Source organism: Telopea speciosissima, chromosome 9 (assembly GCF_018873765.1).
Source record: "Telopea speciosissima isolate NSW1024214 ecotype Mountain lineage chromosome 9, Tspe_v1, whole genome shotgun sequence".
In the NCBI taxonomy this organism is placed as follows: Eukaryota; Viridiplantae; Streptophyta; class Magnoliopsida; order Proteales; family Proteaceae; genus Telopea; species Telopea speciosissima.
Genome location: NC_057924.1, coordinates 14544757 through 14554433, shown reverse-complemented (window position 1 = coordinate 14554433; position 9677 = coordinate 14544757).

The window sequence follows — 9677 nt, the reverse complement described above, 5'->3', positions numbered from 1 at the left end:
TATGATTAATACTGTACTATGTTTAAAATGAACAAAAATAATATATAATATTAAGACATAACACATTCACAATGATAGATAAGAATCAGCAATGTACCTTATTAGCTAAAACCTAAGATGAAAGGAAGAAAATATAAGAAATGCATAAAGTTCAACAAAGAATAAAAGAAATACATGTTAATGGAGTAAAAGAGTAAATACTTACCTAAAATCTGGGAAAAATGCTGAGCCATAGTTAGGTTTTGAGAAGAAGAACAAAAAAATGGACAAAAGTTCTAAGTGTAGAACACTTACTTTAGATGTGGAGGAGTGGATCTTATGATTTAAGCCCATATTAGTGTTATAGGAACCCTAGAATAACCTTAAGAGAAGTTAGAAAGTGTTAGTGAAGAAGAGAAAGAAACGAAGTTTGATGTGTTTTGAGTGGGTTTTATAAAGCTTCGTTTTACCTGGCGGACGATCCTACTGGATTGGTGTCAATCCGACGACGGTTTAGGAGTCAAATCCGACACTCAAATTCCTTATTAAGCTTATCGACTCCACTCCCGGATGCATCCGCTCATTTTCCCGTGCATCCGCCCCAATTAGACTTTCTCAGATCCGGCCCACCCAAATGGTTTCAAAAATAAAATAAATAAATAGAACTCCAATGTTACATCAAAATAATGAAATATATAGAAAATAAAATAAGATTAAACATGCATATTGTATATAAATGTGTATATAGTTATCTCTATTAATTAAATTGTTTCTGCTGCCTCAGATTACTGTATCTGTGAGCAATGATTGTGAATAGGGTACTACACTTGTGATCCTTGGGGATTGGTTGGATGTCAGAGACATCCCGCCACACTTGGTCCTTAATAATCGGGCCGGGGTGTGACACCTACTGTTTGTTCCCACCCCTGTAATGTTCTTCGGAAATGGGACAGTGAATGGCATTCCGGAATCATCCCTTCGGACCTACCACGGGTTATCCAACACCCCTCCCCTGTTGATAAGGGACGTAGTACTGGGCTATGTCAATCCTAACCATATGCGACTAACATGATGGCATATGTTTCAATAAGAGTAATAATAAGCTAACCAATTACATCATCATAAATCATACAGTTCCAAGAACAGTATCAAGTGCAATGCAATATGTAAATGCATCCTAATTCATGTGCATCTAATGCAAAGAAGTAAAAGCTAACAAACTACATGATCAGAGTTATATTGATGATGCATGGTATGGCATACTTAACAAATAACAATTAAGTTCACAAACACACCAAATTAAGTTCAATTTCCCTTACCTGAGATAGCAGACTAGCCTAGCCAAATAGAATCCCAAAACTCCAGGTAAATCACACAAAGATAAGGTTATACAGTCCTAAATAGACACAAAACATCATGAATTAGATATAGGAAGAGTCCTAGGTCAAAGTCCTAACATCAGGGTTCAAGACAAAGCTCAAATCATGGACCGGATTCAGACTCCAAACCCGGTCGACCGGTTGCAGGCCTGCAACTCCATCCGGTCCAAAAAACAGAATTGGAGTTTTTTATATAGTCCATGGATCTTGACATGCAAGCTCCCAATTTTATGTTCTAGGCCTTATTTAAGGTGGGTCAATAGAATTGGGTTAATTCAATTCAAAACCATTGACTAATTTGGGAAATTTGGTCAACTTAGCCTAATTTACCGTTCTAGGGTTTAATAGGTCATTAGATTCATTTATTGTTGGAGGATAAGAAGTAATATTTAGGTTATCTCTCAACCAGAATCATAATAGGTCCAAATTCAAGAACAAATTAGGGGCTTGGTTAAGTTTCTACTAATTCAATGGTTTAGGGCTGAATTGGGTTTAAGACCCAATTGGAGATAAGAGAATTGAGAGGAAGAAGAAAGGTACAGCACGGATTTCATTGCCTACCTGATACAGCAGATGAGATTGAAGATGGCAGCCTTGATTGTAAGCTCTAAGATCCCTCTAATGCTAGTTTCCAAGCTAGGCCTCAATTCCAATTTCAAGTCTCCAAGGTAAGCTACAAATCCTTCCTCTTTCTTCTCTTTTCTCCTTCCTTCCTCTTCTTTCTCTAAGGTTCCAAGCTGAATCGGTTTTGTCTTAGTTTTTGATTGGAAATGAAATATAAACTAAGTCTTGTATTTATAATAAATGCTAACTAAGGCATGTTTGCCTTAGTTATCATAGAATTAGTTTTTAAGAAGTATTTTCTAAATCTGATTTTTATATAAATTAGTTACCTAATTAGCTATAATTAGTCATTGGGGTGATGTCATGTGACATCAGGGGGAATCCAACTGGGGTAAACTACAGGAATCTGGATTCCACACTGGAGACATGGGTCCCACAGATGGAAAATACCATACTACCCCATATTCCAACATTATAAATAAAGGTGCGCTCGGGGTGATCACAATAGATCATTCAAGTTTTCTCAGCTTCTGTTTTTTAGTATTCTAGTTTTGAACATTAATCAATATTATATATATATATATACATAAGGATAGATTATAACTTACAATTCAGATTAGGAAATGGAAAGATTCTGCATACGCTCTAGCCAGCAGATCTGACACAAGTAACTCTGGTGCAAGGTGCCGGCAGGATTCTCAGACTCAAGAATAGCTAACTAAGATGACTCCTTGGAATCCTCCATTGGTGAGTCGAGGAGTTGATCTGCATCTTCTACTGATGCAGCCCACAGAATCGAAGCAACCATAGACACAGAACTAAAACCTGAAATCACACAAGTTCCAAAGTTCAAATTTACAGTGGATTTCACAATTTTATTTTATTAATATTAAATTAAATGTATTTTGGAAAAGAGTTTTCAAAGAGTCTTATGGCCAATCAAAGTCCTCCATACTCTCGTGATAAATTATAATGGACCGGAATTGTGGCAATGACATTTATTCCATGGTTGCAATGGTCCATTATAGGTGTTAGTAGTGTGGGGAGAAAATGTAATAAAATTACCTACCGCAAGGGGTTTTTCAGGTTACGCCCTGGTAGGATCGTCCTTTACTATGATTTTTGATAAGTTTTGTCCTTATATGCAATTTAGGATAATCTTATGGGCTACCCTTTAGGATCACACCACTTGGTTAGATCTGGACTGTAGGTTTGCCACCTCCTCAATTAGGTCTCTATATATATAAAGAGACCTAAGGCCAAAGATGATTGATGATGATAGAGAAAAATTCATTAGAACAATTTGCACAAAATTGTGAGAGAGCTTAGAGAGAAAAAGAGAGTCTTCTTCTTCCTCAAGCACTATTGGTCATTGGAGGTGAAGCAAGATTGGGAGATCTTCTTCAAGTGTTGCATTCCTTTGGAGGAACACACCATTTAAGTGTTCTAGGTGACCTTGCTCTCCCCTTGAGGTTAGTACATTAATGTGTTTATTGAGATCCTTGCATGCTCATAAAATTTTGTGATTATTTGAGAATCCCATCGCTTCCGCCGCCACTAACACATACTCCTCCAAAAGACCAAGGAAGGCATTGTAGTACTCAGCCCTGCCTCCCGGAGTGAATTTTTTGGTGGGGCTGATAGACCTTGGCAGAGTCACCCACTCTATCAAAGGTCTCAGCAACACTATCCCAGATTGCGTTGGCAGTCTCTTTTCTGATAAACCTTCTCCCAATTTCAGGCTTTATTGAGAAGATCAACCATGTCATGACTGTAGAATTCTCAGTCTCCCATTTATCATAAGTAGGTGAACCAGGTGCTGGTACTTTGATAGTACCTATAATGTATCCAAGTTTCCCTTTGCTCCTGAGAGAAAGCCTCACAAAGTGTAACCAATCCAAATAATTAGTCTCATCAAGCTTCACAAATGAAATCTGGAGGTGTGTGCTCTCATAAACCAACTGAGGGACTGTTGATGAAGGGGGCTGTGAATCAGCCGAACCAAGCTCAAAGTCTTCTGTACCAGCCATCTTGTAAGGAAAATGGCACTTGACCATATACTAGGGTACCAATCTAAGTGGGGAGTACACACTCAACCCAAAAGAGGAACCAAAGACAAGAAAAGAACAGAGACAGCTTGAGAATACTTCACCCTAATACTCTCCAAGAGGTATCAGCAATCATAAACATGTTCAAAAACTTCACAAAGGCTGTATACCAACATTACTCAACAATAAGTCCAAGAAAAACAGAGCTCGGACATTCTCGGCTGCACACTGGGCAAAAACAGAGCCCACAAAAAAGAGTTGTGGCTCACATAGAGCCTTCAAGCAAAGAAGAAGGGACACATGGACTTCTGACAAGCACCTCGGCGATTCTAGTGCTCCATTCCAAGCCTCAAACCCACGCCGAGAGAGAGAGAGAGATACGTAAACTTCAATTGGAGTCGGCAAGAATCCTAAGAAAGGATAGAGAGGCTTCAAATCATCAAGAGAGTTTCATCTGAGCTCAAACAGCAGTTGCAAACACAAGGATAGGTTATATTAAACCTATTTCATGCTTTTTTCAACAGATTTCTTATATAAGGAGCTTCTCCTTGAAACCCTTTGTTCCCTAGGGTTTCAAACAGAAGGAAAGAATGGAAGCAAGAAGATAGATTCAACTCTCAAACCCTAAGGCTCTGATACCAAGTTAGATTTTAGGTTGAGAAGGAAGAAGTTGGAGGAGGAAGAAGATGGCAAGAGAAGAGAATGTTTTGGGTTGTAATCGGTTGTGTTGGAGAGACTTCTCCACACATCTATATTACTTCAATGATATTAATGAGAGAATTATAACCACCTCCCTAGGGAGGTAAAAGATAAAAAAGAAGAAAATACAGAATTACATAATAAGGTAACTAGTAATAAGACTAGTACCCAAACTACCCTTATTACATGACTTCTAACAAACACATGGGCCTAGACCTAATGCTCTATAGGCATCAGAAGGCAAACCCACTAAGGACTTGAAGCCCAAAGTGAGCGACCCTTCACCAAGATCAGAAGCCTACATTTTTCAAGGCCTGTTATATCTAGGATATGCTGATCATATTGAGAGTTTTCCCCTTTTGGTAAAAATTGAAAGGGGAGTTTTGAATCTCAATTTGAACAACTGGATTTTGATCCACACAGGCAGACCACCCCATGGAATAGAAACTCCACATCTGTTATCAACAGGATGCATATGGTCTTCATAGTGGCTGGCACTCCATGATGGTTGTACCTAGTTGGCTTTGGCAGAGTTCTGAAAGTTCACATCTTCTGGTCTAGAGGGATCGGACTAACAATGAAGATAATCCCATCTAGACCTTTCGTTACTATTTTAATTGGATATAGCATACACACCTCAACATGCAAAAAAACATTGGCATTTTTTAGCTTCATTATAGTAAACCAAAATTTGAGCTACATCAAGTTAGCCAGATGGGGAAAGCAAAAGATAGTTTATCATAAAAAGAACCCAAGAGATAATAAGAAAATATTCTTAAGTTCCTTTGAAAGAAAAGTATTCCACACCATGGTTTTATGAGTTTATGATTGAGCATGGGATCATTCATCAGTCCTCCTGTGCGGATACACCTCAACAAAATGGTGTAGCCGAAAGGAAGAACAGACATTTGATGGAAGTCACTCGATCTCTTTTATTTGAGATGAAAGTGGGTACAGTATTTTGGGCTGATGTTGTTTTGACTGCGTGTTATCTTATTAACCGCATGCCTTCTTCAGTTTTAAGTAGTGGTATTCCATAATCTTTGTTGTTCCCTTCTCACCCCTTGTTTGTCTTACCACCACGGGTGTTTGAGAGTATTTGTTTTATTCGGGATCATCGTCCTGGTCGCTCTAAATTGGATCCTAGAGCTCTTAAATGTCTTTTTGTGGGGTATTCTAAAACCCAGAAGGGTTACCGTTGTTATTCGTTTGATTTAAGGAAATACTTTGTTACCGCTGATGTATCTTTCTTTGAATATACTCCATTTGTTGCATCCTCGCTGCCCGATTCATAATTGGACGATGATCTGCTTCTTTATGTTGTCGACACTTCTTCCTTTGCAAGATCCTTTGCCAACAGTGCCACCTCCTACTAAGCCACCTGTTGTGATTCACCATCGCTCATCTGATAAGCCGACAACTCGCATTCCAGCTTATGACAAATATAGCACTCGGTCAGCTACCTCTACCTCGTCTTCTTCGCCTCCAGATCTGGATCCTCTAATAGGTAATTCCCCTTCACCTCCCATTCCTGTTATTTCTGATTTATATGTCCCTATTGCTGTTCGTAAAGGTGTTTGGAGTTGTACCCAACATCCTATCTCTAACTTTGTATCCTATTCTGGTTTGTCCTCTAATTTTGTTGCTTGTTTATCCACTCTTGAGAGTCATCCTATTCCTAAGTCAGTTACAGAAGCCTTGTCTGACCCTGGGTGGAAGGCTGTTATGACTAAGGAATTATCTGCACTGAAGGAAAATCAGACATGGGACCTTGTTTCTTTACCCTCTGGTAAGTATGCCATTGGCTGCCGGTGGATATTTGTAGTGAAAGTTACTCCTGATGGGTCTGTGGCTCGGTTGAAGGCCCGTCTTGTTGCTAAGGGATATGCCCAGGTCTATGGTGTAGACTACCTGGATACTTTTTCTCCTGTTGTGAAACTTGCTTTTGTTCGCATTTTTATTTCTTTAACTGCTACACACCATTGGCCCTTATTTCAGTTGGACGTCAAGAATGCTTTCTTGCATGGTGATCTCCATGAGGAAGTATATATGGAGCAACCTCTTGATTTTGTTGCTCAGGGGGAGTCTGATAAGGTGTGTAGGCTGAAGAAATCATTGTATGGGCTGAAACAGTCGCCAAGGGCATGGTTTGGCCAATTTACAGATGTTGTGTTGACGTTTGGACTGACTTGATCTGAAAGTGATCATTTGGTGTTTTTTCGGCATTCTGATGCAGGGAGGATATTTTTGGTAGTTTAAGTAGATGACATTGTTACCATAGGAGATGATTCTTCAGGTATTGAGAGCTTAAAGACACATTTGGGACAGCAATTTCGGACTAAGGATCTGGGACGTCTGAAGTATTTCTTGGGTATTGAGGTAGCTCAGTCACGGAAAGGGATTTCTCTCTCACAGCGAAAGTATGTTCTTGACTTGCTTTCAGAGACAAGGTTACTGGGATCTAAACCTTTGGATACCCCTATAGATCCTAATTTGAAACTGATGGCAGATGATGGTAATATCCTTGATGATCCAGAGAAGTATCGGAGGCTGGTAGGGAAACTCAACTATTTGACTGTGACTAGACTTGACATCTCCTTTCCTGTCAGTGTACTAAGTCAGTTTATGTCCTCTGCCATTGGGATGCAGTTATAAGGGTTTTGTGCTATATCAAGAAAGCTCCTGGCCGTGGTCTTCTATACTCTGATCATGGTTATGGGAGGATTGAAGGCTTTATTAATGCTGACTGGGCAGGATCTCCAGTTGATCGAAGGTCCACTTCAGGTTACTGTGTATTTGTTGGAGGAAATCTTGTTTCATGGAAGAGCAAGAAACAGACCGTTGTAGCTTGGTCCAGTGCAGAGTCGGAGTATCGTGCTATGGCACATGGCACTTGTGAGCTGATGTGGATTAAACAGTTGATGGCAGAGCTTGGGTTTGGTGATTATTCTCCTATATTACTATGGTGTGATAATCAGGCTGCCATTCATATTTCTACCAATCCTGTGTTTCATGAGAGAATGAAACACATTGAGATTGACTGTCATTTTGTTCGTGAAAAGCTGCGTCATGTTTGAACCGGAGAGCAACTTGCTGATTTGTTTACAAAGTCTTTGGGGAGTATGAGGGTAGATTATATTTGTAACAAGCTGGGCATGATTAACATCTATGCTCCAGTTTGAGGGGGAGTGTTAGAAGCTGTCGATGTAAGGGGGGAGGGAGTCGCGAATTAGCGTTAGCGCTAATTCACCTCTTAGGGGCACTTTGGTCTTTGTGTTTTTTACCCTATTGAACTTATTAATATTGAATGGTTTAGGGGCAGTCTGATAACGGCTGTGACTCCCATCTTGCACAGCAGATCATCTTCCTCTTCCTCTCTTCTTCTTCTTACTCCTTTCCACTTCTCTTGATAATTATTACAAAACTCACTAAGTACTTATGTCTTTCCCACCACTTCTAGCCAGGTCCACTTTGGCCTTCCATTGTCCTGGTCTTTTAAAAATTAAAAGCTAAAAGATTGACTAACTAGAGGCCAGTTGAAGTAAGAGGATACCTGGTCTATTCTGTGTTGTTGTGTCTTATTAGTGGCATCCTTTACCCCCTGTTGTGATTGTGCTTGTTGTACTCCTACCTTTTTCTATCAATAAATTCTCTTATCTATTCGAAAAAGGAAAGAAAAAAAAAGGAAAATCAGATAAATATTAAAAAAATTATGGAGGGAGAAGAACCAGATACTCTGCTCTTAAAAAAAGAAGGGTAACAAAAAAGGAAACAAATATCTGCAACAATGCCAGTCCATATGGGTCCAAGATTTTGTAACAGGTAAGACCCAAGGTGATGTTATCAGGACCACAAATAAATAAGTCCAACAGAAAAAGAATGGTTAGTTGCTGGACAGAAACAATGCTTAGTTCTCAGCTCCTATTCCTTATTCCAGAAGGATTTCTTCATGAAAGGTGTATCTTTTGTCTCTCCTACCAATCCAATCGAGGTTAAGATCCAGATTTCAGTTTTGAAGCTACAGATACAAATCCTAGCAGGATTAGGAGTTCCACCTCTTCTTAAACGAGATCACGGTTTTGCTTTTGGATTCTTTTTCTTTTTTCGAGTGTGTTTAGATGTTTATTTGATCAGTTTAAAGCAATTTCAAAATCCAATTAGGCCTATTAGGTTTTAGTTGTAGTTAGAGTAGAAATTTACGTACTTGGGTAAATAAAAGAGATCCAAAACAGGGCATGTGACTGTACAAGAATTTGCGATAATAATGTCATCTTTCTTTCAGTTTTTCTGCTCTCCAACTGTTTTCTGACTTCTCAGTTTGGAAAGCCATCTTATCCGTTGCTTCTACATTACATTCAAGTGGAGCTGCCACTTGAACTTCTAAGTTTTAACCTATTGCTACTGGTCCTATGTTTCTTTGAATGTATTATTTTTTTCTGATTCTATTCTTCCTTGTTATGCCACTCATCCATCTCAAAATCCTTACTGTAACTGCACTAAACTTTTACGTTTTTTGTTTCTTTATCATCAAACATTCAGCTTCATGCAACATGGATAGTCTTGTGACCATCTTATAGGATTTCGCTTTAGTTATAATGCTATACATTGATCACACATGACTCTAGTAGCTCCTCTCCATTTCATTCATGCTGCATTGATTCTACGAGCAACATTCTCTTCAATCTTTACCACTCCATTTCTACCAATGAGTGAGGGATTTGGACCAGGGATATGATTGCTTCCGGGTGATCCTCTTGATCTGTCAGGATCAGCCAATCGATATTTATTGGTTGTCTGTGGTTTATCCCTGCAAATCCTGATTGCTTGGTTGATTATGGATAGAGTTTAACTTAGATTGGCCTTTATTTGGTGGTATCTTCCTATTCGTTTATAAAAAAATTTATTTATATTTCCTATGCTTACAAGAATGTCTTTTTTTTCTGATTTTGTTCTCCGTAGTTCTTATTTTTCATTTTCCCCTCTAGTCTTTATTGACCAAAACCATTTC